The sequence below is a fragment of the Globicephala melas genome, chromosome 16 (assembly GCF_963455315.2).
Source record: "Globicephala melas chromosome 16, mGloMel1.2, whole genome shotgun sequence".
Classification (NCBI taxonomy): domain Eukaryota; kingdom Metazoa; phylum Chordata; class Mammalia; order Artiodactyla; family Delphinidae; genus Globicephala; species Globicephala melas.
Genome location: NC_083329.1, coordinates 22,381,749 through 22,409,639, shown reverse-complemented (window position 1 = coordinate 22,409,639; position 27,891 = coordinate 22,381,749). Strand labels below are relative to the sequence as shown.

The window sequence follows — 27,891 nt, the reverse complement described above, 5'->3', positions numbered from 1 at the left end:
GGAGGGGCTCAATGAGACAGAGCTTTGTAGGAGAGCATGGATTTTATTCAACGCACAATATACACCGTACTCTCTTTCTCACAGAAAGCTTTTGCACACGTGGCCCTCTCTGCCTGACCCATCCATCTGCCTTCTTCTGGATAAGTGTTAGTCACTGATATCAGAGACCAAGTCTGAATTCACTTTTGCATCCTCAGGGATGGCTTTTGAGGATCGAAAAAAAAGAATAGAAACATAGAGAACATCCTTTTGCTTAATAAGACTTTTGATACACTGTGCAATCATTTCTTCTAAATTTCAATGAGAACATAGCAAATTATAATAGGATCTGATGCAATCCGAGAGAATGAACTCAAGTTTGAGGAAGGAACCTACCTGTCTCCTTTAGAATTACCAAAGTCTAATTCATTACTTTTTGCACTCAGTATTTTTAAATCAATTCTATTTTTGTCTTGCTTTACCCCATCCCTTTGGTAAAATATCTTTTTTAGTTTCATAGTATGAAACAAATGACCAATTTTGCATTAAGACATTGAAGGACACTACTGATGAAGATAAAATTATAGTGAACACTCAGTCCCTCTCTCCTTTGTGAAGATGACTGTTTTTTAATTAATGGGGTCACTGATATATAGAGTGTAATGTACAGGATGCATGTTACCATCTAATGGTATACTTCTAAGTCACGGCACTTGTTACCAATGGGAAAGCGGCTATTGCTGCTGGCATTGTCAAGGATATGCTTAACACACTCCACAAGGAATTTCTCGGCTACAAGAGGACTTGTCATAGGGCCAGTTTCCAGTAATAATCGGTGAGCAGAAGCACCATCCTCTCTCAATACAGATAACTCCAGTTGTTCAAAGGAAAAACGAGCCAGTTACCATGAGTAATGACTAATTAGGAAAATTTTGACAAGGGTATAATTTCTATTGGAGATTCTTCAGCACTGAGATAATTTCAGGCTTTGTGAAAATCATTTGGTGAAAAGTTAATTCAAATCTAAACTTTATTTTTGTAGGAAACAAGTAAAATTGATTTGACATTGGCTAATGGTTTTATAAGAAGCAATCAAGATGAGAGCCTTTAAGGCAAATTTTTTAATTCCCTCTTTTTTGCTAAGTGATGGTAGCATCAGAAACACTTTAGCAGCTATAGATATATATTAAAATATATATAACTAATCTCTGCTATGTGGTGGGTGTGTGAAAAAGAAACCTGCACATTTAACCATATACACTGTTTCATAAGCAAAACACCTGTAAACTTATGTATGTAACATGTATTTTAACATTTCAATTTGCCACATTTAAGACGGTCTTTGAAATTTTTAAATGTGAGATAGATGGACCTTGACAAAATTTTGCATCCAAAGTAACATCAAATTTTATACAAATTCACCACTTCTTGAGACCCTTAAATGGAATTGTATTTTTTAAAACTGATCTGGAGAATGTAATTCTTCTCTCTTTTGCAGTAACTATTTCTCAATAGAAAACACATCTTTTTAAATCCTTTAATGCAATAAGAATTTTGATGTATACTAAAAAAAAAAATTCACAATTCTACAATGTGATTCATTTCCTATGTTGTAAAATATCCAGTAAGGAGTAATCAACTAAGTAAACAAAGGTTATAAGATCAGTTCATGTACTGATGGAGCATGAGTCAGAAAACATTTTCTGTAAAGGGTTAGATAGTAAATACTTTTGTCTCTGTGGGCCATACGGTCTCCATCATAACTATTCAACACTGCTGTTACAGTTCAAAAGCAGCTATAGATAGTATGTAAAGTAAAGGGGTGTGTCTGTGCTCCAGTAAAAATTTATCTACAAAAACATGACATGAGCTGACTTTGGCCCATGGGCTATGTTTTGCTTACTTCTGCTATACAGAAATAAGAAGTTCATATTAAATGCGTTTTAAATACAATTTTTATCATATTGAAACCATCAGCTTTTATTCAAGCTTTAGAAAGCCAGATATTAAATGATATTCCATAGCAAGATTTCATATAGTATACACACATACATGAAAATAGGTGTCAAGGGAATTAGTAACATAGTGTAGCCATTTACAGTAACCGTCAGCAAAAGTATTGCTTTCAAAGTATTCCAGATTTGAGAAATTTAATAATTTAGATTGTTTCTTATGCACAACAACACAAATGGACAGCCAAGTCCCATACATTCTACTTCCTCAGTCTTTCTATTCATTCCTCTCTATCCCCACACCTGGTCATGCCGCCAGCATCATCTCCTTTCTTGACCAGAGCAATAGCTTCCTCACTTGTATCTCTAAGTCAATCCTCCACCTCATCCCACAAGCCCCCATCCCAACCTCCATTCGGTTGCCAGAATCATCTGTGATAAATGAACATCTAATCATATTTTCTTTTCTCTCCTGTTTAAAGCTTCCAAAGCTTCCAGATATGCTTAGGATAAAATCAAAGTTAAGGCCTCCTGCAAAGTCTTAGCTTGATTTTGCCTGTCCACTTTGGTACCACTACTCTCCTCTCTTTTAAGTCATCACGTTCCTTTCGCTTAAGGACATTTGCACATACGGTTTACTTTGCTTGGGATTCTGTGCTTAATAATTGTCTCCCCATCAGGTTCAATGAAGGGAGGAGGAAAAGTGTATTTCAGCACTTAATCCGAAGTTGACATACAGTAGATGATTGATATAATAAGTGATCAATAAGTATACATGACACATGAAAGACTTAATTAATTAATGAGCTCTTACAAGGTATATTTACACATGTGATCCAGTGATGGAAACGGGGTAAAACCATTCATATTGCTTTATTAAGACTTAACTGTATGTATATTATTGTTTCTTAGTCTATAACTTTTTCTATAAAACCTCTAAGAGCCCTTTTCGCTCTTCCTGCCCATGTAGTATTTCAATCAACTCTCATTGAATCCAATTGATTAGGTAACATTTTTTTCAGATCACTAATACTAACTACCAATTAGGACTTTTATTAGCCTTAAACACTCCTAATCTAAGACCCTAGCAGGGATTTCAGAATAATGGAGAGCTGAAAACATTCCCAGGTTTTAGATTCAACCTGCTGACAGTTCATGGTTATAAACTATTCAGAGCAGCAAAGCTGTTAGATCAGTTTGTCTTATAGAAGTTCTAAGACAGTGTCTTGCACACACTTTTTTTCTGGTATGTTCAGCAGTCTACAGATCTTTTGCTGAGCTGATGAAAGACATGACTTCCCAGATGTTAAAACAGCTGTCATGTTTAGCTCTAAGGGATTACAGCAATTGCTAAAGTTTTCATTTGTTGCCTTCTGGATGAAATTTGCAAAACGTTTGAAAACTTTGCACTGTGAGAGCTGATCTTCAGCATTCAGTGTTGCTACAAAACCTCCTATATGTTTGTAAGTTGTGTAAGTACAGGGAAACTGGAGAACTGGAGAAAAGTCATAAATGAATTCAGGATAGGATTTCTAGGGGAGAATGTTATTTCTTCCTTTTTTCCTTCTAACCTATTTGTATCTTTAAAGTGTGTTTCTTTTTTATGTATAATTTTAAAAGGTTATACTCCATTTACAGTTATTACAAAATACTGGCTATATTCCCTGTGTTATACAATACATCCTTATAGCCAATTTACACCCAGTAGTATTTACACCCAATGGAATAGAAGCTTTCAAGAAATTTTATAAAAAAGACAAATAATTATACATATTTAAAGAAAAATCACATATTTTTTCAGAAGGTAAGATTTTTGTGCTGAACCAGAGTAAACAAATTCCAAAATAAAAGCCCTGGGACTATTTGCTCCAAGTAATATTTTATCTTAAAGTGCAGTTTTAGCCATCCCTGCCTTCTGGTCTCCTGAAATTAAGACAGGTATTTAGAGTAAACCATCAAGGTAGTTCTGAAAGCCCATATCTCTTTGTTTACATACATAAAGCAAGCAAAAACCACCCCCCTTGGACTGTGAACGAAGAGCATTATTTTCTTTTAAAGGCATACAGTGACATAAATGTAATTTAGCAAGTTTCATCTACATAAAGGAAGAAGTCTTTAACATAAGTGGAGGTGATTGATATAATCCCTGCTGTTAGCAATTGTGGTAATAATAACATTAGTACTATCGGCAATAGTAGCTTCAATTTTTCCATTTTGCCCTAAATAGAAAGAAGCTTCGCTATACCTACTTGTTATATGGCTCCTGCACAATGAAGCAACTAAAGAGGTTCCTTGACTTAAAGGATGAAACGGTTTATACTTTTCCCACAATTATACAGTTACCTACTGATTCAAATCCTGATCCAAAAGAAGTCATCTATAGATAAGACATTAACTTATGAGATTTCCTGGGATAAGAACTCAGTCCACAAGGCATTCAACATCGCATACCGAACATTTAACTCAACCTCATCAGATGTTCTGTTTTAGGGTATATGACGGCAAGATTGCACATTGCACACAACATGCATCACATAGTACCTGGTACAAAGTGAGTACTAGTAAATAAAACTAGTATTAGGTGTTGCTGTAGAAGCAGTCCATGTGCAAAAAGACAAGCTGAGTCACGATAATGACATGTTGTTAGAATGGCTTTCAAGTTACAGGGGTATTCTGGGTAAATGTTGTTTCTCAATAAGAAATCACTAGTGAGTTACTGAGGTAGCTTCCAAGCATCCTGACTTCCTTTTGTTTCCTCAAAATTAACCACATCCCCTAAGTCAGTCTCTGTCCTCACCACCTGAAAGAGCCTAACTCTATAGAACTGGCTACAAATTAGGCACTTTGAGTATCTTATCATATGTAATAAAAGATATTTAATATTCTTGGCAGAGGGAATAGTCTTATACCATTACACTTTCTGTCCCTTAACCTGTTGTGAATATGTTATTCACTTTGATAGAACAGAAACAAATAGATTTCTCTTCATAAATTTATAATACACAGGCTCCCTTATTTAAGGAGACTAAATAACCTCATGCACCTGAGACTCTTCCCATGTGTCTGAATCACCAAGGAATATCTTGAGAGAAAACTAAAAACCTGAGATAGACTTACAAAAACTCAAAACTCAATTGACGGGTCTTTTAAGGATGTACTTGGTAATGACTGCTGCATTGTTCCTCTTTTCTTTCACTATTTGTGGACAAAGCTGAAAGCAATTATTAGTTATATCAACACATCAACTACGCCAATAGTTTCTGTAGTTGAGAAAAGCTGTGGACAATGCCATTTGAAGGCAGTACCATATTGTAAAATATATCCAAACTGCAGAATGTCATCAAAGTATCAGATAAGAGCACCACATTATAATTCTTGCCTCTGATAACAGTGATGACGACAGCAGTATATCTGGTTTGTTCTTCCCTTGAAAAAGTGAGAGGTGAACTAGAAAAGATCCAGGAAAGTAAAGCAATCCATAAATTTAGATCAGCACTTAAAATGAAGAGGTTTCAAATAGAAATTCTGAGGAGAGAGACGAGCTAGTACAGACTTAATTAAGGGATTTAACCTTGTGAAGGGCATATACCAAAATGATCTCTGTGTATGCTTCCTCTCCCTCCCTAGGATTCTACAAAAACATGAACTAAAAATTACTTTCTCAAATTAAAGGCTAACACTCTGGGAAGTTGAAATGAAGAGTTTCTGTAAGAAGTATGCATTTTAGAGTTGATTTTGGTAGGTGACCTTGGGGATACGGTAGATATTCACTATTTCCTGATTTGTAATGCTTAATTTCAGAACCTGAAGCGGCTTTAGATAATTATCATTTATTGAGCACATAGGATGAGCCAGAGATTTTATTTAGATTATCATTTTATCTTCACATCAACCCCCAAGTACAGACTATTATTATCTCTATTTTAAGTACAAGATAAATGAGGCTTAGCGAGGTCACATGGCTTACTCACGGGAAGACCTATCTAACTGGTGGAGTTGAACTCCACATTTAGGCTGGAAAGCCTGCATTTTAGCCTTTGCCTTTAGGTATCACTTATTCTAACCCCCATTCTTTCCACAAGGGAAAAAGAAAAAAAAGGAAAAGTTACTTTTTTTTTTCCCCAAAAAACTAAGGGTTTGAAAGATTAAGTAACTTGACTAAAGTCATATGACACATTCATGAGAGCTGAACCTGCAAATTAGTCTCGATGCTATTAGTTCAGAGCACTGTCCTTCCTGCCAATCTGTATGAGTTATTTTTAGTTTAAAGGATACTGGCCTGAAACTCATGTGGCATAAGTCTACCACCTGGCAGGTGGTAAGTCACTGCATCTTTCTGTGTTCCCTTTATATCATGTTTAATATGAGGATGTTACACTCTGAACCAAGACTTTTTCCATTTCTAAAATGTGACACTTCTATATTCTTGCGGCCTGTGATGCTGTTGTCAATCTATTTAGCAAACACCTAAGTTACAATCCTACCTTTTGATCAAGAGGGTCAATATAGTCTCATTTCCAGCACTGTCATCATGGTCTAAAGAGTTAGAAAACCTAGGTTCAAAACCCAGCATCATTTCCTAGTTATAAGAACTCCGGGAATGTACTTCATAGTTCTGAATCTCCGATGTCTCATTTGTAAAATGAAATTAAAAAGTGTCCCTACCCTAACTGGTAAAGGTTAAATGAGACGCCTCACATAAATTCTGAAGACTTGGCAGGGTGAAGCACTCAACAAGTGGCATACGACGTCGATCATGATGGTGGTCACAATATTGGGATACGTCCTATGATTACAAGGCTTATAAGTCTGTTTCGGAGATGTTAAGTACAACATAAATGTATTCCCATTGTGGATATAATCTTTGATAATGATGCTTCACAAAGATTTAAATAGGAAAAACATATATACAGAGAGAGATGAAGATGAATGACTGAAGTTATAATTAGGGCTGATAAAGCCAGAAGTCATATGATTAATATGACTAGGCTTGCTCTCTTGCTTTCCCCTACTCTCATTTTTTCTCCTATATCCTTTCCACCCTTTACTTTTCCCTCCATGTCCCTTCTCTTTTCTACATCCCTCTCTTCTTTATTGCCTTAATAAATCTGATTTAAATGAATGATTTCTCTGACAAGACAATAATGGATTTAAGATATAAAATTCTGCATTGGGTATGATGTCAAATTGTTAGAAAATATATAATATATGTAAATTATATGCTTATACCTATATACATGAATATATAAATCTATACAAATGAGTATATATGCATGTGTTTGTATGAAAATCTCCCCAAATGTTAACATATCTGGACTGTGGAATTATTGGTGATTTTAACTTTTCTCTTCATAAATTTCTGCCTTTTAGAAATAAATGTGCTCTATTTCTAGTTTAAGAGGGAGACTCTTAAGTCAATAAAAGTCATAGCAAAAAGACTGTAAGGAATCATAGTCCTTCAGAAACTTAACAATGGTTATTTCTAGGCGATGGGATTAAAGGTGGTGTTCATTTTACTCTTTATCAGCTAGTGTTCTCCATAGTTTCTAGTTGAGCATGCATTGTTTTAAAATTATTTTTAAAGTGTTTGAAACCACATATAAATACTCTTAGAAGAATATGGTAGAGAGCTTTCCACCCACTATTCAACCATTCGATTTATGGACTTAAACAGCTTCCCCTGAGAGACGGATACATCCTCACACTTCAGAAGGTCTCAAATTTCTTGACATTAAGCAAGTTACTTAACTTATACCTCACTTTCCCCTTCTAGATAATGTAAGATAAATATTTCTCTTGTAGGGTTATCACGAGGATTAAGTAGGAAAATGTACATGGCACTTAACCCAAATCACCATCAGTCCAAATCCAACATTCTCTCTTCTCCCTGCTAATGTCTGCAGAACGATGAAGGTGGCTTCCTAGGAAACAAATTCCTGCAGAACTCAACCTTCCCTCAAGTCTCCAGCACATATCTGCATCCCCATCCCACTATAATCTGTTAAGAGTTCTGCAAACTATCATAACCATTGGGATGACACCACATAAGGGAAGAATTACTGCCTTATTTAACAAAGCTGGAGTGACTGTCTTCCAAAGGAATAAACAGTGAGTTGAATTATGATCCTGAAGCAAAGAATTATTTACCAGAGTGCTTGTTTTCAGGTTTAAGTGCAGGACAATTTGGCTACACAGAGTGGTCTCAAGGCACAGTTGATCTCATCAAGACTGGCACCCTTCTCCAATGATGCGGCTGTGAATGGAATTGCTTTGGATAAATGTCACTTCTATTCACTATGCATTTGAATCTCATGATGTTCAAAGTCTCTGCCACACAAATGGTACAACTCCTTGTTTACTGACAAATCAAAAGAGTGGGATAAAACTTGGAGGAGATGCTTGGACCTAACTCCTCAATGAGGAAATCCTGAGATTTGGTGATTGTTTACCATCTCATCATGTATGCAAAGGTATGTCTGTCTGATCTGAGAAGATGCAAGTTGGATCACAAACTGCTTGCTAGATAGTATTATTCAATCAGGAACTGCAGTAATTATTTTGCTTGGCCAAAGGCAAAGCAGGCATTTTTTTCCCCAAGGCTGGCTATCATGGGCTATGTCAGAGGTTCTGACGCATAGTAGACACTTAATAAATATTAATTTGAATAAATGTTAAACAAACATATAATTAATATTAACTTGTCCTTTGTATTTTAGTTTCTTAAATAGTGTTCCTAAGTATCACCAGCAGTCTGCTTTATTGAATGTTCAAGCTTGCTATTTTTAAACCCAACGGGTTTTTTTGTTTTTGTTTCTTAAGATGAAAGAGATAAATTTTTTTTTGAACCGATAGTTTCTATTTGGGTGGCAGTGAGGCTAGGTGTGTGTGTGCTACAGAGAAGGGGTAAAAGGTTCTGTTTCATTGTGACAGAACCCAGTCACAATGAAAAAAAATCAGAATTAAAGACATATTTTCAGGAATTATAGCATTAACAGCTACAAGTTATTGCTTATTACAGATTAGGCCTTCTGGTATTTTATATATTCTTATTTCATTTAGTCCTTCCAACACAGCTGGATCACATTTACTATGATGATTTCCATACTGCAGATGCTGTTCCAGTTTTGTTATTGTTGTTGCTAAACAAACTACCCCCAAATTGAGTGACTTAAAACTGTAACCACTTTATGATTCATTTTATATTTTGTTATTTATGGGGATTTTCTTGGTTCCACCATGTCTGGGATCTCTTCTGGGAAGGTCTGATGGCTGGGATGACTCAAGGACTGGAGGATGGAATGACCTGGGATCTTCTTCCTTCACTTGTCAGGCCCCAAGATGACTTGAAAACCAAAAGTGCCAAGTGGTGTGGCTTCCTCACAGTATGTTGACCTCGGAGTTGGCAGACTTCTTACCTGGTGGCTCAGGGCTCAAGTGCAAGTGTTGCAGACCCCAGGTCAGAAGCTGCATCGTCTTTTATGACGGAGCTTCATGAGTTACACAGACCATCTCTTTGGGTTGAGGAGTCACAAGCCACCCAGAGTCAAAGGGAAGGCGCACAGTCCCCACTATTTGATGGGAGGAGGGTCAAAGAACTGGGGGGCTGTGAGACTTCAAGAGATCGAGAGCTTGACAAAGTTTCAGACCTGGAATTGGAACCTGGCTCTTTTGAATCCAAACCACCAGTCATTCTGTCTCTAATTCAAACGGCAAACTAAGGCTTTTATAGAGATTCTTTGCGATCTGTTTCAACAATGAACAGAAAAAGTGGGTGTGTTGGGGGAGAACATGGTGATCAACTGCTTAATTTGTAATTCAAGAGGGTTCAGTTTGTAAGGCAAAATATTTCCCTATAACTTTTCTTTCATTATGTACATCACCAACAAACCCTTAAAGGAAGAAAAAAGGCAATAATGGTATATTGCAGCTCAGTCTGCCTGAATTATAACAAATAAACTTAATGAAGTCTGAACTAATCAAGTCAATAATTGTGCAGCCCCAGGGAGAGAAAGAACAAGGGTTGTTTAGACTGTGTTTTGCTTTGGAAGAAGAGACTATGGCTTTCAATTTGCTAAGTGACTGTGCACGGGCAAACCTCTCAATCCAGTGTTTCTTGTCAGGAATACAAATGTGTCATATTTCGCAAGACTTTCACTGATGAATTGCATGGTAGACAACGGCTCTAATTAATACGAGAATATACTCTTAGACTTCTGGGTTGTTTTAACTCACTTGAGAAATCCAGTCCAGAGTAGGTACATTTTTTCTCTAAGGGATGGACAGTAAATATTTTCAATCTCTGTTGCTACTACATTACCCTACTGTGGTAACACAAAAGCAGCTATAGACATACTGAAACAAACAGGCACGACTGTATGTAGTAACACTTTATCTACAAACACTTTCAACAAGCTAAATTCATTCCCTGGACTATAGTTTTCTGACCCCTGTCCAAACCTTTCATTTTACAAGTGAGAAAACTGAGACCCGGTAAATAGTACAGTATACTTTTCCTTGAGAACACCAAAACAATGGATGAAACTGTCTAGATTTTTTTTTTAATTGGGGTATAGTTTTTTACAATGTTGTGTTAGTTTCCACTGTACAACGACGTGGAGCTCCCTGTGCTATATATCTGGTTCTTATTAGTTATCTATTTTATACATATTAGTGTATATATGTCAATCCCAATCTCCCAATTCATCCCACCCTCTACCCGCTCTTTCCCACCTTGGTGTTCATACATTTGTTCTCTACATCTGCGTCTATATTTCTGCCTTGCAAACCGGTTCATCTGTACCATTTTTCTAGATTCCACATATATGCGTTAATATATGATATCTGTTTTTCTCTTTCTGACTCACTTCACTCTGTATGACAGTCTCTAGGTCCATCCACGTCTCTACAAATGACCCAGTTTCATTCTTTTTTATGGCTAATATTCCACTGTATATATGTACCACATCGTCTTTATCCATTTGTCTGTTGATGGGCATTTAGGTATTTCCATGACCTAGCTATTGTAAATAGTACTGCAATGAACATTGGGGTGCATGTGTCTTTTTAAATTATGTTTTCTTCTGGGTATACGCCCAGTAGTGGTATTGCTGGGTCATATGGTAATTCTATTTTTAATTTTTTTAAGGAACCTCCATACTGTTCTCCAAGGTAGCTGTATCAATTTACATTCCCACCAACAGTGCAAAAGGGTTCCCTTTTCTCCACACCCTCTCCAGAATTTGTTTGTAGATTTTCTGATGATGCCCATTCTAACCGGTGTGAAGTGATACCTCATTGTAGTTTTGATTTGCATTTCTCTAATAATTAGTGATGTTGAGCAGCTTTTCATGTGCCTCTTGCCCATCTGTATATCTTCTTTGGAGAAATGCCTACTTAGATCTTCTGACCATTTTTGGATTGGGTTGTTTGCTTTTTTAATATTGAGCTGCATGAGCTGTTTATATATTTTGGAGATTAATCCTTTGTCTGTTAATTCATTTGCAAATATTTTGTCCCATTCTGAGAGTTGTCTTTTCATCTTGTTTGTAGTGTTCTTTGCTTTGCAAAAGCTTTTAAGTTTCATTAGGTCCCATTTGTTTATTTTTGTTCTCATTTCCATTACTCTAGGAGGTGGGTCAAAAAAGATCTTGCTGTGATTTATGTCAAAGAGTGTTCTTCCTATGTTTTCCTCTAAGAGTTTTGTAGTGTCTCATCTTACATTTAGATCTTTAATCCATTTTGAGTTTATTTTTGTGTATGGTGTTAGGGAGTGTTCTAACTTCATTCTTTTACATGTAGCTGTCCAGTTTTCCCAGCACCACTTATTGAAGAGACTGTCTTTTCTCCATTGTATAGCCTTGCCTCCTTTGTCATAGATTAGCTGACCAAAGGTGCATGGGTTTATCTCTGGGCTTTCTATCCTGTTCCATTGATCTTATTTCTGTTTTTGTGCTAGTACCATACTGTCCTGATTACTGTAGCTTAATAGTATAGTCTGAAGTCAGGGAGTCTGATTCCTCCAGCTCTGTTTTTTTTCTGTCAAGACTGCTTTGGCCATTTGGGGTCTTTTGTGTCTTCATAAAAATTTTAAGATTTTTGGTCTTCCCTGGTGGTGCAGTGGTTAAGAATCTGCCTGCCAATGCAGGGGACACGGGTTCAAGCCCTGGCCTGGAAGATCCCACATGCCGCGGAGCAACTAAGCCCATGTGCCACAACTACTGAGCCTGCGCTCCAGAGCCTGTGAGCCACAACTACTGAGCCCATGTGCCACAACTCCTGAAGCCCGCATGCCTAGAGCCCATGCTCTGCAACAAGAGGAGCCACAACAATGAGAAGTCTGCACACTGCAACGAAGAGTAGCTTCTGCTTGCCTCAACTAGAGAAAGCCTGCACAAAGAAAAGAAGACCCAACAGAGCCAAAAATAAAAATAAATTAATTTTTTTTAAAACTTTTAAAATTTTTTATTCTAGCTCTGTAAAAAATGTCATTGGTAATTTGGTAAAGATTGCACTGAATCTGTAGATTGCATTGGGTAGTATAGTCATTTTCACAATATTGATTCTTCCAATCCAAGAACATGGTATATCTCTCCATCTGTTTGTGTTATCTTTGATTTCTTTCAACAGTGTCTTACAGTTTTCTGAGTACAGGTCTTTGACCTCCTTAGGTAGGTTTATTCCTAGGTATTTTATTCTTTTCGTTGCACTGGTGAATGGGATTGTTTCCTTAATTTCTCTTTCTCATTTTTAGTTGTTTGTGTATAGGAATGAAAGAAATTTCTGTGCATTACTTTTATACCCTGCAACTCTGCCAAATTCACTGATTAGCTCTAGTAATTTTCTGGTGGCCTCTTTAGGATTTTCTATGTATAGTATCGTGTCATCTGCAAATAAGGACAGTTTTACTTCTTCCTTTCCAATTTGTATTTCTTTTTCTTCTCTGATTGCCATGGCTAGGACTTCCAAAACAATGCTGAATAACAGTGGCAAGAGTGGACATCCTTGTCTTGTTCCTGATCTTAGAGGAATTGCTTTCAGTTTTTCACCATTGAGAATGGTGTTTGTTGTGGGTTTGTCATATATGGCCTTTATTATGTTGAGGTAGGTTCCCTCAGTGCCCACTTTCTGCAGAACTTTTATCATAAATCAGTGTTGGATTCTGTCAAAAACCTTTTCTGCATCTACTGAGATGATCATATGGTTTTTATTCTTCAATTTGTAAATATGGTGTATCACGTTGATTGATTTGTGTATATTGAAGAATCCTTGCATCTCTGACATAAACCCAATTGATCATGGTGTATGATCCTTTTAATGTGTTATTGGATTCTGTTTGCTAGTATTTTGTTGAGGATTTTCGCATCCATATTCATCAACGTTATTGGTCTGTAATTTTTTTTTGTAGTACCTTTGTCTGGTTTTGGTATCAGGGTGATGGTGGCCTCATAGAATGAGTTTGGGAGTGTTCCTTCCTCTGCAATTTTTTGGAAGAGTTTGAGAAGGATGGGTGTTAGCTCTTCTCTAAATGTTTGATAGAATTCACCTGTGAAGCCATCTTGTCCTGGACTTTTGTTTGTTGGAAGATGTTTAATCACAGTTTCAATTTCAGTGCCTATGGCTGGTCTGTTCATATTTTCTATTTCTTCCTGGTTCAGTCTTAGAAGGTTACAGCTTTCTAAGAATTTGTCCATTTCTTCCAGGTTGTCCATTTTATTGGCATAGAGTTGCTTCTTTGCATTTCTGTGGTGTCAGCTGTGATTCCTCCTTTTTCATTTCTAGTTTTATTAATTTGAGTCCTCTCCCTCTTTTTCTTGAGTGGTCTGGCTAAAGGTTTATCAATTTTGTTTATCTTCTCAAAGAACCAGCTTTTAGTTTTATTGATCTTTGTTATTGTTTTCTTTGTTCCTATTTCATTTATTTCTGCTCTGATCTTTATGATTTCTTTCCTTATACTAACTTTGGGTTTTGTTCTTCCTCTAGTTCCTTTAGGTGTAAAGTTAGATTGTTTATTTGAGATTTTTCTTGTTTCTTGAGGTAGGATTGTATTGCTATAAACTTCCCTCTTAAAACTGCTTTGCTTCATCCCATGGTTTTGGGTCATAATGTTTTCGTTGTCATTTGTCTCTAGGTATTTTTTTGATTTCCTCTTTGACTTCTTCAGTGATCTCTTGGTTATTTACTAGTGTATTGTTTAGCCTCCATGTGTTTGTGTTTCTTTACTTTTTTTTCCTGTAATTTATTTCTAATCTCATATTGTTATGGTCAGAAAAGATGCTTGATATGATTTCAATTTTCTTAATTTTCCAAGCTTGATTTCTGACGCAAGATAGGATCTATTCTGGAGAATGTTCCATGAGCACTTAAGAAAGTGTATCTGTTGTTTTTGGATGGAATGTCCTATAAATATCAATTAAGTCCATATTGTTTAATGTATCATTTAAAGCTTGTGTTTCCTTATTTATTTTCATTTTGGATGATCTGTCCATTGGTGAAAGTGGGGTGTTAAAGTCCCCTACTATGATTGTGCTACTGTCGATTTCCCCTTTTACGGCTGTTAGCATTTGCCTTATGTATTGAGGTGCTCCTATGTTGGGTGCATAAATATTTACAATTGTTATATCTTCTTTTTGGATTGATCTCTTGATCATTATGTAGTGCCCTTCTTTGTCTCTTGTAATAGTCTTTATTTTAAAGTCAGTTTTGTCTGATATGAGAATTGTTATTCCAGCTTTCTTTTGATTTCCATTTGCATGGAATACCTTTTCCCATCCCCTCACTTCCATTCTGTATGTGTCCTTAGGTCTGAAGTGCATCTCTTATAGACAGCATATATACAGGTATTGTTTTTGTATCCATTCAGCCAGTCTGTGTCTCTTGGTTGGAGCATTTAATCCATTCACATTTACGGTAATTATTGGTATGTATGCTCCTATTACTATTTTCTTAATTGTTTTGGGTTTGTTTTTGTAGGTCCTTTTCTTCTCTTGTGTTTCCTGCTTAGAGAAGTTCCTTTAGCATTTTTTGTAGAGCTGGTTTGGTGGTGCTCAATTCTCTTAGCTTTTGTTTGTCTGTAAAGCTTTTGATTTCTCTGTCAAATCTGAATGAGATCTTTGCTGGGCAAGGTATTCTTGATTGTAGGTTCTTCACTTTAAGTATATCATACCACTCCCTTCTGCCTTGCAGTTTCTGCTGAGAAATCAGCTGTTAACCTTATGGTAATTCCCTTGTATGTTATTTGTCATTTTCCCCTTGTTGCTTTTAATAACTTTTCTTTGTCTTTAAGTTTTGTCAGTTTGATTGCTATGTGTCTCAGCATGTTTCTCCTTGGGTTTATCCTGGCTGGGACTCTCTGCATTTCCTGGATTTGGTTGGCTATTTCCTTTTCCATGTTAGGGAAGTTTTCAACTATAATCTTGCACTGTTTTGTCTTTTTTCTTGCCAAAGCTATTCAAATCCTCTAGCTTTGTGAGCTTTCAGTACCCAAGTTTGAAAGTGTTTAATTTGCTTTTACTGAATTTTCTAAATATTCTTTATGCCTCTTCCTCTATACTTCTTTATTAGGAGACCCAGAGGACTAATGACTGTAGCCTATTAATGATGGTGTATCTCCTAGTTAATGGCAGTCAAGAATTTTCTACTCTTATCAAGCATCAAAAATCTCTGTCTGAGCATCTTTCAGGTAGAGATGTAGGCACTGCCCGTGGAACAACCGTCTTTTTCTCTGACCTACACCTGTTCTCCTGAGAATCAAGAGCTGGAAACACAACAACTTCCAGGTTCACTGAGGTGCTCCTCTCAGATAAACCAGACAGTATTGGGGATGAAGTGTGGGTTTGCTCTTTAGTGATTCATTGTATCAAATAATAAGGAAATATTTATATTGCAGCTAATTTGTGAAGAATAATAGACATAAAATAATGTGGAACTTAGAATAGCCCATCTTTTCCATTATTGGGGTATATTCGCTCTCTCAAAGGCAGTTTGGGATGCATAGAGGAAGATTTTGTTTGTCTTTAAATAAGATGTAATTGAATAAGTAGCTGAATTGTATTATGCAGTCTCAGGAGCCAAAGAGAACTTACATGTCAGCAGATTAATTGCTGTTACTTCTTATAACCTATTTATGCCCCATCTGTTGAAGACAAGAAAGGACCAAAACTCTTTAGCATGTCACTGAAGGTACCAAACATGCTTACCTCAGTCTTCTTTTTTGGCCTTATTGTCGAGAATTTTCCTTTATCAAATCTACATTCATCATAAACTTTCCCCAAACAGTTTTTTATGACTCACCCTTCAATGCCTCATTTTTCTTGCCTTTCATTCTCTTCCTTCTTACCCAATACCCATAAACTTCTACCCCTTCCTTGAGGATCATCCAAGTACCTGTTTTATCATGAAGACTCTGTTGATTCATCCAGCTCATTTGACACATCCATCTAATTTCTCCCAATTATGTTACTGTGACCTTTGGTATGACATTTAATGTATACTATTTTGTATTATAATTGTTTATACATGACTTTCCTTTTTTTTGTTTGTTTTACTCACTTCTACATCTTAATCAAACACAAATGTCCATTGTGGACATTTACTAATTTTTTAAGGATGAGAGGATAGTTGGGTGAATATATTATAAATTTTGTTGCAGTGATTCAAATTTTGCATCATTAAACTTTGTAATGACATTGAGAACACTTTAATAGAGCCTATATAGTATACTACCTGTTGGTATACTACATGTTGGAAAGAGATGTGAAATTTAATTAAGATATAGTTTTTTAAATGCTTGAACTGTGTCATTTGAGAACAAAATGAGACCACCTCTCTCAGAGAATGAGTTATGTCCTGAAGCACCTGCATAATGAAAGAATTTATACATATTCCAAAACCTTCTAACTTAATCCTAAGGTATATTTTCTAGTCTGTAAAAACATGCTCAGTCACACCTAATGAGTAAAAATTCATAGAAATTAAATTTTGATGAATTTTATCTCTCTTCTTTCATGCAACATACCATCTCATTTATCCCTTTTTTTTTTTATAAAATACACTGTCCTCGAGAAATTGGCTAATTTTTTAATAATAAGTGATACTGCTTCTCTCGCTATTTAGGAACAACGTTCTAAAGAGAGAATACTTCAAACTTTGACCTAATAGATCAAATAATGGACTTTTATTAAAGCCAACCAAATACTGTCCACACTGGCTAGGTTCAGATTTCAATGGCTACATCACCACATAATATTTCCTCCTTACCCTGACTGAGGTTAAGCCCTTGTCCTTATCACCTTGGGACAGTCTCAAATGTCAGAAGGAAATTTAATTGTGATACCCACAACTTTTAAGTTATTCTGACTCCATTGACTTCCACTGAGGAAGTTCAGAATAAGAGCCTGTTGTTGTTTGTTCATGTATTATTAATCAAGAGAGAGTTAAGTAAGAATGTCAGAGAATAAAAATAATAGGTCTATTAGGTTGAGGACAACTGGAAAAGTTCAAAAGCAAGAGGAGAAGCCAAATGCAACGAACCTTGGATTCAGAATTCTTGCTAAAGAATATTCCATCCCGGCTATGTTTTATCTGGATGATACACAGGATATTAGCTGACTGTTGACTACTAAGTGGAGAACACCCTTTCTTTGTACTGGATAACTGATGGTAAATAGACCAATTCTCAGATTACCTGCCAGAGCCACAGCCCCCTTCTGTGTAAACTGTCTTACCCGTAGCCTGTTTGTTTTTCATAAAGCTCTGTGAAGACTCTGTGACCCTGTCTTATCCCCAGATGGAATTCTAGGACAATGATACCCCAAATGGTACACTTTCAGGTGTGTCAGCCATAGGTGAGATATTAAAGCCTAAAAGTGGGAGTTGGGTCAAATATAGTTTCAGGAATTCAAGCCAAACACACACACACACACACACACACACACACACACACACTCACCCCATATCAATTTAGGTCACTGGCAGGAGGATGGTCAAAGGGTGCCTTGAAACAGAATTTGATCCACGACAGGTCCTGCATGTCAAAGCTATGAGTAAATTAAAATTATGGGAAAGAAGAAGCATAAAGTAAAAGATCAATAGTATAGAAAGGGAAACATATCAAAAAAAGAAGAAAACTAAAACATTTCAGAGGCAGTGGCATTACTAGTTTTCCTTCCCTTCTGTTGGTCCGGCTTGCCACTTACATCACATATTTACTCAGAATTTAGATTCTACAGTGAATTTAGATTCAGAGAATCTAATTTAAATTCAAAGAATTTAGATTCCTCAGACATAAGACAAAAATTCAAGACAGTTATAATTTCCTTGAAAATCCTTTGAGAGAGTACCACTATAGAGACTGAAATATTTTTTTTTTCTTCTAGCTTTGGAGCAAATCATGGTTTCTTTCATTGAGTACTAGATGAAGCAGATGTCTTGTTTTTGGAAGAAATTTTGTGTGAAAAGTATGCTTCTTTAAACACTGGTATTACCCAAGGTTTCATGTGATCTTCTCACCACAAAAGAAAATGACCAGAGAAACAGAAAATGCCCACCTTCCAGTTTACGCTCACTCCTGGGTACATGTTTATTAAATGTAATTGTCACAGGAATGTCCCATTCCTCTCCTCTCTCAGAAAAGCCAGTAAAATGGAATTTGCATGAATTAACTTTGCCTATCTCAACATGTGCCCTGGAATATTGTACCCGTGTATTCTCCTAAATAATCACTGATGCTTTAAATAAAGTAAGAAAGCCTCAGTCCCTTGCAACCAGAAGAACCTAACAGAATGAGGAAATCACGTGTTTTATCACTTTATCTTCATACAGAGAAATAGACAATCAAAAATTTAAAATTAGCCCTGTTCAAAAATTATCAAGAAGAGGGACTTCCCTGGTGTTGCAGTCGTTAAGAATCCTCCTGCCATGCAGGGGACACAGGTTTGAGCCCTGGTCTGAGAAGATCCCACATGCCACAGAGCAACTAAGCCCGTACGCCACAACTACTGAGCCTGCGCTTTAGAGCTCGCGAGCCACAACTACTGAGTCCATGTGCCACAACCAGTGAAGCCCACACACCTAGACCCCATGCTCTGCAACAAGAGAAGCCACCACAATGAGAAGTCCACGTACCACAATGAAGAGTAGCCCCCGCTCGCTGCAACTAGAGAAAGCCCACGTGCAGCAACGAGACCCAACGCAGCCAAAAAATAAATGAATTTTTAAAAATTATCAAGGAGAATTGTAGTGCATGTAGCCTACAAAATTTTTCTACTCCTGAGTTGAAAAATCAATAAGCTGCCTCATGATTTTATTAAAAATAACCCCTTCTTTCCAAGAAGGATTTGCCCATCATTGGATAATTATCTCCTGTTTCAGTTAGCATTCTCTACTGAACACACCCCAATCACCATCATTTTGGCCCACCTTGTATTCCAACCATTGCTGCAGCAACCAGCTTCGCAGAGATGTAACTGCAAAGCGTCTCACCCCAGGGGCACCACTGCTCTGGCTTTCTGCCCCTTCACCTCTGGCTTTGAAGTGGTGGTATTATGAGAGCTTCTGGAAACCAGCACTCACAGGCTTGCAAACCAGAAGTGAGAAAGAGTTAACATGCCAGTTGGACGAGGTGGAGGAAAGTGCCCGTAGATAAATTCTCCTCACTTCTTTTCCTCTTGTGAGTAACCCTGAGGCACGTTCAATATGCTCCTCAGACAACGTTCATAGCTGGTCACTGTAAAAGCAGACCCTAGAGCACATCCTTACATAAGCTTTCCCTCTTCAGACCCCACTCCTGTTACCTGAGATCAATTCCCAAAATAAACTACCTGGATGCGAGCTTGTGGATGAAGTGCTGTTATCCAAGAACATGCAAATTAAGACAAACCCCAGAGTACAGGAAAGGATCATGAAGGCACCTAATATTTATCGAATATATACTACATACCTGGCGTTTAGTGTGTGTTACCTCACTTAATCTTTCTCTCAGTCTTATTGATTGGCTATTAAGACATCCCTGTTCTACATGAGATAGCTGAGATTCTTAATGAAATTTACAAAGGTCATATAGTTAATCAGAGATAAAATAAAGGCTTAAATCCTGATCTCTCTGATTCCAAACTCACCTTTTTTCACCATACAACAAAGTCTTCCTGTTATATAAATGAGCCAAGGTCAGCCCCCATATATTCACTCCTAAGTTGTTTGTTTCTTCACTGCAAGCTGAGACTCAATAGTTCAAAAGCCAGCTGGCACCAAACTCAAATTTAAGCACATCCAGTTGTTTTAAACAAACATAACCCAAATAAGCGATTTTTTTAGTCATTTAGAGCCTGCCTGCTTTGCATACCCCATGAAAAGTTGCCCTACGTATTCTAGCCATAGATAAGATATGCCCTGGGGCCATGCACATCCCAAATCTCTGCTGTCCTTCGGAGCTCTCTGACCCAGACTTCCCACCATGCTGCTGAGCGGCATCACCTAGACGTTAATCCTCCTCTCTGCTCCATCTTCCCCTGGGAGTTCTTTGCCCTCCTTCCCTTCTGTATGGTACCCCAGTTCCTGTAACCTCTAGCCTCCTGTTGTGAGGCATTCAGAGGGTCTCCCAAATAAAACTTCTGTGTACTACTGCCACCTAGTGGGCATTTCCTTTCCCTTGATGGGTCTCCGAATCCCTCCAACCCTCTACACTCCTGCTCTAGCCTTACTACTCTTCTAGTTTGTCTGGGTAGTATGACAAAAATTTCCCTTAAAAGTGAAGAGTAGGGCTTCCCCGGTGGCGCAGTGGTTGAGAGTCCGCCTGCTGATGCAGGGGACACAGGTTCATGCCCCGGTCCGGGAAGATCCCACATGCCGCGGAGCGGCTGGGCCCGTGAGCCGTGGCCGCTGAGTCTGCATGTCCAGAGCCTGTGCTCCACAACTGGAGAGGCCACAACAGTGAGAGGCCCACGTACCGCAAAAAAAAAAAAAAAGTGAAGAGTAAAATTGTGGACTAATGACAGCAAGACTTGTCTGAGAGAACAAGCAATAAATCTACACAGGCATGCCTCGTTTTATTGGGCTTCACTTTATGGAGCTGTGCAGATTGTGGGGTTTTTTTTGTTTGTTTGCTTTGTTTTTTTGTTTTTTTTACAAACTGAAGGTTTATGACAACTCCATAATAAGCAAGTCTATTGGTGCCATTTTTTCAAAAGCATTTGCTCACTTTATGTCTCTGTGTCACATTTTGGTAATTCTCGCCATTTTTAGAAACTTTTTTATTATTATTGTATTTGCTATGGTGATCTGTAATCAGTAATCTTTGATGTTACTATTGTAATTGCCTTGGGGTGCCACAAACTGTGCCCATATCAGACGGTGAACTTAATCAGTAAATGTTGTGTGTGTTCTGACCACTCTACCTACCAGCCATCCCTACCCCCCCCCCCACCTCTCTCCCTCTTCTTGGACTTCCCTATTCCCTGAGACACAACAATATTGAAATTAGGCCAATAAACAACCCTAAGTGTTCAAGTGAAAGGAAGAGTTGCACATCTCTCACTTTAAATTAAAAGCTAGAAATGATGAAGCTTAGTGAGGAAGGCATGTCAAAAGCCAAGATGGGCCAAAAGCTAGGCTTCTTGTGCCAGTTAGTCAAGTTGTGAATGCAAAGGAAAAGTCTTTGAAGGATATCAAAAGAGCTACTCCAGTGAATACACACATGATGAGAAAGTGAAACAGCCTTACTGCTGGTAGGAAAAATGTTTAGTGATCCGGATAGAAGATCAAACCAGCCACAACATTCCCTTAAGCTGAAGCCTATTCCAGAGCAAGACCCTAACTCTCTTCAATTCTTTGAAGGCTGAAAGAGGTGAGGAAGCTGCAGAAGAGAAGTCTGAAGCTAGAATGAGGCTTAAGGAAAGAAACTGTCTCTATAACATAAAAGTGTAAGGTGAAGCAGCAAGTGCTGATGTAGAAACCACAGCAAGTTATCCAGAAGATCCAGCTATGATAATCAGTGAAGGTGGCTACACTGAACAACAGACTCTTAATGTAGGGGAAACAACTTTATATTGGAAGAAGATGCCATCTAGGACTTTCATAGCTAGAGAGGAGAAGTCAGTGCCTGGCTTCAAAGCTTCAAAGGATAGGCTGACTCTCTTATTAGGGGCTAATGCAGCTGGTGACTTTCAGTTGAAGCCAATGTCCATTTACCATTCTGAAAACCCTAAGTCCCTTAAGAATTATACCGAAATTACTCAGCCTCTGCTCTATGGATGGAACAACAAAGCCTGGACAGCACATCTGTTTACAACATGGTTTACTGAATATTTTATGCCCTCTCAAGAACTACAGTTCAGAGAAAAAGATTCCTTTCAAAACATGACTGCTCGGGCCTCCCTGGTGGCGCAGTGGTTGAGAGTCCGCCTGCCAATGCAGGGGACACGGGTTCGTGCCCCGGTTGAGGAAGATCCCACAGGCTGCAGAGCAGCTGAGCCCGTGAGCCATGGCCGCTGAGCCTGCACGTCCAGAGCCTGTGCTCCACAACGGGAGAGGCCACAACAGTGAGAGGCCTGCGCACCAAAAAAAAAAAAAAACAAAAAAACCCACCATGACTGCTCATTGACAATGCATCTGGTCACCCAAGCCCTCGGATGGAGATGTACAATGAGATTCACATTGTTTACATGCCTGCCAACACAACATCCATTCTGCAGCCCATGGATCAAGGAATAATTTCAACTTTCAAGTCCTATTATTTAAGAAATACACTTTATACGGCTATAGCTGCCATAGATAGTGATTCCTCTGATGCATCTGAGCAAAGTCAATTGAAAACCTTCTGTAGAGGATTCACCATTCTAGATGCCACTGAGAACATTTTTGATTCATGGGAAGAGGTCAAAGTGTCTACATTAACAGGAGTTTGGAAGAAGTTGATTCCAACCCTCATGGATGACTTGGAGGGTGTTCAAGACTTCAGTGGAGGAAGTAATTGAAAATGTAGCAGAAATAGCAAGAGAACTAGAATTAGGGGAATGGAGCCTGAATTGCTGAATTGAATCGTTGCAAACTTAGGATAAAACTTTTAATGAATAATGAGTTGTTTCTTATTGCTGAGCAAAGAAAGTGGTTTATTAAATTGGAATCTACTCCTGGTGAAAGGACTGTGAAGGTTATTGAAATGACAACACAGAATTTAGAATATTATATACACTTAGATGATAAAGCAGTGGCAGGGTTTGAGAGGATTGACTCCAGTTTTGAAAGAAGTTCTACTGTGGGTGTAACACTCAAACACCATTGCACGGTACAGATAAATCATTTGTGAAAGAAGAGTCAATCCATGCAGCAAAATTCATTACTGCCTTATCTTAAGAACGGCCACGGCCACCCCAGCCTTCAGTGACCATCATTCTAATCAGGCAGCAGCCGCCAACATCCGGGCTAGACCCTCCACCAGCAAGAAGATTAGGACTCACTAAAGGCTCAGATGACGGTTAGCAATTTTTAGCAATAAAGTATTTTTAATTAAGGTATATACATTGGTTTTTAGACATATGCAATCGCATTATTAACAGACTATAGTATAGTATAGTTATGTAAACATAACTTTTATATGTCCTGTTAAAAAAAATGTGTGGGACTCACTTTATTGTGATATTCGCCTTGTGTGGTGGTCTGGAACTGAACCTGCAATATTTCCGAGGTACTCCTGGATATCTCTGAGGTATGTATTACCACAAGAGGTGGCCCAGGTTGAACATACCAATTCATGCCAGAAAATTCAGATAAATTCAAAGATGACAAGGCCACACTGGCTTATCAGGACTATGATTGTCATAGGCCCTTAATCTGTAAGATGAGGGTAAAGGAAGTTAAGAAGTTGAAAGGAGGGGCTGGTGTGTGTGTGTGTGTGTGTGTGTGTGTGTGTGTGTGTGTGTGTGTGTGTGTGTGTGTGTGTGTGTGTGTGTGTGTGTGTGTGTGTGTGTGTGTGTGTGTGTGTGTGTGTGTGTGTGTTCCAATTGTATAGACATCCTCCATTTCTACCTCACACAATTCTTAGTACAAGAGAAATACCTAATGGATACTCATTAAAAGGAAAGCAGTGATTTTTTCATAGTTTGTCTCTCAGTATTATACCAGAGAAAGATTTTGAGGCTGTTAGGTACACAAGGCGGAATCGGGGTGGGGGTGATTTTAAGATTGGGGGGAGCAGTTTCGGCCTAAATCTAAAGTATTTGACTCTATTCTATATAATGTGTTTTTTTTATTAATTAATTAATTTTATTTTGTTTTTGGCTGCATTGGGTCTTCATTGCTGTGCATGGGCTTTCACTAGTTGAGGCGAGCGGGGGCTACTCTTTGTTGCGGTGCGCGGGCTTCTCATTGCTGTGGCTTCTCTTGCTGCAGAGCACGGGCTCTAGGCATGCGGGCTTCAGTAGTTGTGGCACGTGGGCTCAGTAGTTGTGGCTCACGGGCTCTAGAGCACAGGCTCAGTAGTTGTGGCACATGGGCTTAGTTGCTCTGCAGCATGTGGGATCTTCCCAGACCAGGGCTTGAACCCGTGTCCCCTGCATTGGCAGATGGATTCTTAACCATTGCACCACCGGGGAAGACCTATAATGTATTTTAATTTTTACAAAGCTCATGTGCTATCCAAGGTAAGATCCATTTGATTCAAGGCCATGAGTTTGGAAAATTTAAGCTCTGTATTTTATTGATTTTCAACACTTCTCTTATCATTAATTAAAATTTCCAAAATATTCTGAAATATTCTAAAATTTTGCAGCTTGACTTGAGTGACAATAACCCTCAAATTACAAAATTACAAGTTAGAACAATTAATGTATGGATTTAGAATAAAGGGGTATTAGGGAAATTTGGAAATTAAGAAAATGTCTTATTGTCTTGGGTTATCACAATGAATGGGAGTTAGGACTGGGATCTAGTAATCGGGCACCAGAGATGGTAAATTGCAATGCATGACAGTTTCATCCAATAAATAACTTTGCCACATCCTATATGACTTTGGGATACATCTTGTTTGCAAAGACTTTATGCTTCCTAATTTCTCCACCTCTAGATTTTACAGTTTATCCTAGCATGTTTTCCCTATTTCACATAAGCATTATCTTTCTTCTTGTACTGTATTCAAATAAATCTAGCTGGCTAGTACTTAATTTCTGACATTTTTTTATTGTGGCATCTCCTCATCTAAAATATCTTTTAATTTCCTGAGTTTCTGGTATGGAAAGGCTTCTGATCTTTTACAACTAAATTCATTAATTATAAGTGGGTGCTACCATCAATATTTAGTATTATAACCTAGTATAATCCTGTATAAGTATTTACATATATACACACGGTATTTTATTGTTTTACTGTTATTCCTCTTTCCTTTTAGTTTTCCTTTATACTACAGAGTTTTGTATAGTTTTATGATGTTTTTAAGTAGGTCATATTATTTATAACTATCATTTTGCGATAGTAAATGAGATATAAAAATACTTACAACAGGAAAAGGGAGCTCTTAGGTCTGATAGGTCTGAAAACACTTTTTAGACTCCGTTAGAAAAGACCATCTTACCTCTTACTGGCTGTGTTGCTTCTGAATATTATGTTTGATCTCTTACCCTTAGATCTTTCCTGTGTAAAAACAGAAGCATAATACCTGCCTCTTAGGAACAGATTTAGGCTGAAATTAAATAATTCATGTCAGAATGCCTGGCCCATATAGATCATCCTTCCTACAACATAATTTGAAATTATACATTCGAAACAGATGTTCACTCCAAAATAAGAACACAAACAACCCAATTTCTTAAATGAGCAAGAGATCAAATCATGCACCTTCCCAAAAAAGATACACAAATAGGAAATACGCGTATGAGACGATGCTCAACATCACTTGTCATTAGGGAAATAAAAATTAAAACCATGAGACATCACTGTACACCTATTAGAATGGCTCAAGTCCAAAAACCTGACAACACCAACTGCTAATGAGGATGCAGAGTGACATGCTCCCTCATTAACTGTTGAGAATGCAACATGGTACATCCACTTTAGAGGACAGCTTACCAGTTCCTTACAAAGCTAAACATAGTCTTACCGTATCATCCAGAAATTGTACTTCTAGTTATTTACATAGTTAATCTGAAAACTTGTGTCTACACAAAAGCCTGAACATGAATATATACAGCAGCTTTATTTAAAATCACCCAAAACAGGAAGCAACCAATGTGTCAACAGGTGAATGGATAAACAAATGATGGTACAATCCATCCAACAGAATATTATTCAGTGATAAAAAGGATTAAGCTCTCAAGCCACCAAACACATGGATGAATTCCCAATGCATATTGCTTAGTAGAAGAAGCTGGCTTCAAAGGACTACATACTGTTTGATTCCATTTAGATGACATTTTGGAAAAGGTAAAACTATAGAGATGATAAACAGATAAGTGGTGGACAGAAGTTGGGAGAGAAAAGTTTGAAAAGGTGAGGCACAGTTTACTATTTGAGGCAGTGAAACTATTCTGGATGACACCATAATGGTAGACACGTAACATTATGCTTTCAACAAGACCCATAGAACTCTACGTCACAAAGAATGGACCTTAATGTATGTATGCAAAATCTAAACAATTACGTAAGAGGTTAGGGTATCTGACTACGGAATGCAGAACATGAAAAAATAATCTTACTCTATTAAAAATGTATAAAACCAAGACAGAAACAGATTCATCGATACAGAGAACAAGCTGGTGGTCGCCAGAGAGGAGGCAGGTTGGAGGGGTGGGAGAAATAGGTGAAAGGGATCAAGTGGCAAAAACTTGCAGTTTGATTGGAGTTACACTGCCACAGACTAATGAATACCTGAGGTTATCAAAAGCTGGAAGGGCAAGGAAGAATGTTCCCCTAGAGACTTTGGAGAGAGCATGATCTTATCAACACATGGATGTCAGATTTACAGCAACAACCACAACAAAAATAAACTAGTATTGGATATAACCCAAAGTGTAAAATAAATATCCATAAGTAATACTGATATAAATAAGTAAATGGTTTAAATAAGTAAATCTCCTATGCAGGAGAATTCCAAAAACGTTATCTAGATAATAATTATTCAAATATGGATAAATAATGTATCCAAGTAATGTATCAGTCCTTAAGGAGGTGGGGCATACCTCCCCACTCCGTAAGTGTGGGCTGTCATAGAGATATTAAAGAAAGCCTTAGGAAATCTGAAAAGAAGTACTGAATTAATAAACCAGTACTGAAACATTATTATTAATAGTGACAAATGCAACGTGACAAATGCAACATACCAATGTAAGATGTTAAAAATAGGGAAATCTGGGTGTGGGGGAATATGGAAATCTATTATATATTATAAAATAAAAGGTATACTGAAAAAATAAACCAAATGTTTAAGCCTGTCTGCGTTTGAACCTTATGCCATTCCTTCTTTATGTGTGATTGGCAAGAGTTCAGTTTCTTAACTTTAAAGTGGGGATGATCCTTTGTCCAGAAGAACCACTGTGAGGATTAAATAAAATGACATATAAAGGGTCTACATGCTAGATTCTAACGTAATGCCCTGGAGACTCTGGAACTTACTAAATGTTGGTTTTCTTCTGTCCTTGTGAATACATTTTCAGATCTATAGAAGCCAATTAATAGGATAAGAGGATAATATAAAAACAGTGAGCAATTATTTGAATGCCGGGCTTCTCAAACTGTATTTCAGTTTGATGTGGATGTAACAAAATATAAATTTCTTATTGGTGAAAGTGAGAGATTGGTTGGAAGTTGAATTTTTCTTGGATAAAGCACAAAGTCAAGCTGCCTCATACACTGTGGCTACTGAATCCCCCTTCTCAAGATCTGCGGATTAACATGATGATATCGTGAGGACTACAGATGAAATGAAAATGCCCGCTCGTGAGAAATACATTCCAATTAGTTACTAGTAAAGATGGAATTG

The 27,891-nt window shown here is 37.6% G+C and overlaps 1 pseudogene; it reads left to right on the top strand.

Annotated features, from left to right (window-relative positions):
* The window catches only part of LOC138842362 (tigger transposable element-derived protein 1-like), a 62,114-nt pseudogene extending 38,712 nt beyond the window's left edge, over positions 1-23,402 (top strand).
* Positions 23,403-27,891: the final 4,489 nt, after the last annotated feature.